The sequence below is a fragment of the Myotis lucifugus genome, unplaced genomic scaffold (assembly GCF_000147115.1).
Source record: "Myotis lucifugus unplaced genomic scaffold, Myoluc2.0 scaffold_98, whole genome shotgun sequence".
NCBI lineage: Eukaryota > Metazoa > Chordata > Mammalia > Chiroptera > Vespertilionidae > Myotis > Myotis lucifugus.
In genome coordinates, this window is record NW_005871146.1 from 2,876,386 (window position 1) to 2,878,186 (window position 1,801).

Sequence of the window (1,801 nt, forward strand, 5' to 3'; positions counted from 1 at the left end):
CGCAGGGATACCCTCTTCCGGCCTTTTTCTGTTGTGTTTGTCGGAAAAGCAACCTGGTTTAGATAAGGGGGCTCTGGCAAAATGCCATAATTCCTGTAGAAAAAGTCCCAGATAATCGAAAGTCTTACTTCTTCCTCTTGACCTTTCTCTTTGTTAAATGATTTATATGCCTTGAGTATCATCAATCAAGTTTAACCATGCCTGGGGTACAGCTGGCAGGTCCCAAACAAACACAGAATAGGAAAGGAAAGGGAAGAAAGAGTAATAAAAAGTGTGAGCCCTTAGCTTGGTTGGTTAGAGCATTGCCTTGATACACCAAGGTTGTGGGTTCAATCCCCCGTCAGGGCACATATAAGAATCAACCAATGAATGGATAAATAAGTGGAACAACAAATCGATGTTTCTCTCTCCCTCCCTTTTTCTCCCTAAAATCAATAAATAGGCAAGTGATGTCTATTTTCACGATGGTCTTCAGAGGCCTGTGACAGGCACTGCTGAGAAAGCCAATTGGAAGAACTGATGCCAGAAAAAAAGAAAAAAGGAAAAAAATCAATAAATAAAAATTAAAAAAAATTTTTTTTAAAGAATAGAGAGTGTGAAAGAGCAGAAAAGAAAGCTCTTGGTGCAAGGTAATGCTCTCAGCTGCCTCCTATAGCTACCCAGGAAAGCAAACCAAATACTTTTAAAATACAGAATTGCTTTTTCCACTTCCCAAGCAAATGAAGAAAATAGGTTTTCAAACTTTTATGTACAAAATCAACCTCTGGGAATCTTGTTAAGATTGTCGGTTCCCAAACGTTATCCCCAGAGATTCCAATTCATTAATCCTCTGGTAGGACCCAGAAATCAGGCCTTCACCAGTCAGATTTCAGAGATTCTGATGTTATGGGCTCCTCACAGGCTGGGCTTCATGGACCCACAGCCTGTGCAATTGCACAGGGCTCTGTACTCAAAAGGACCCTACACTAGGTTTAATGCTCTTTCATCGCAGACTTGAAGTTCTTAATAACTTTGAACAAGAGGCTCCTTGTTTATACGGGTCTTGCAAGTTACGTAGCTGGTCTTGTCCCATGGACCACATTTAAAAAATACACTGCAGCCCTAACCGGTTTGGCTCAGTGGATAGAACGTCGGCCTGTGGACTGAAGGGTCCCAGGTTCGATTCCAGTCAAGGGCATGTACCTTGGTTTCGGGCACATCCCCAGTAGGGGGTGTGCAGGAGGCAGCTGATCGATGTTTCTCTCTCATCGATGTTTCTAATTCTCTATCCCTCTCCCTTCCTCTCTGTAAAAAAATCAATAAAAATAAAAAATACACTGCAGCCCAGCCGGCATGACTCAGTGGTTGAGCATTGATCTATGAACCAGGAAGTCACGGTTTGATTCCTGGTCAGGGCACATGCCCAGGTTGTGGCTGTATCCTCAGTGTGGGGAGTGCAGGGGGCAGCCAATCAATGATTCTGTCTAATCCGTGATGTTTCTATCTCTCTCTCTCCCTCTCCCTTCTTCTCTGAAATCAATAAAAAAAGATTTTTAAAAAATACACTGTCTCACAGTGGTTAGAGCCTTGGCAGAAGGGTTGCAGATTTGATTCCTGGTCAAGGGCACGTACTTGGGTTGCAGGAGGCAACCAATTGATGTGTCTCTCTCATCTCTCTCTCTCTCTCTCTCTCTCTCCCTTCTATTCTCTCTAAAAATCAATGGAAAAAAATATCCTCGGTTGAGGATTAACAAAAAAATAAAAAACACACAGCAATAAGCATGTTCTCCCTCTTGGGAACATGCCCATGCTTTCCCGCCCC

At 43.0% G+C, this 1,801-nt stretch overlaps 1 non-coding gene across 1 annotated transcript; it reads left to right on the forward strand.

The window, feature by feature from the left end:
• Positions 1 to 441: 441 nt before the first annotated feature.
• Positions 442 to 529, forward strand: LOC111826717. The gene has a single exon (XR_002830088.1). It is a non-coding gene; the product is annotated as a small nucleolar RNA SNORD35 (small nucleolar RNA).
• The last annotated feature ends 1,272 nt before the right edge of the window (positions 530 to 1,801 follow it).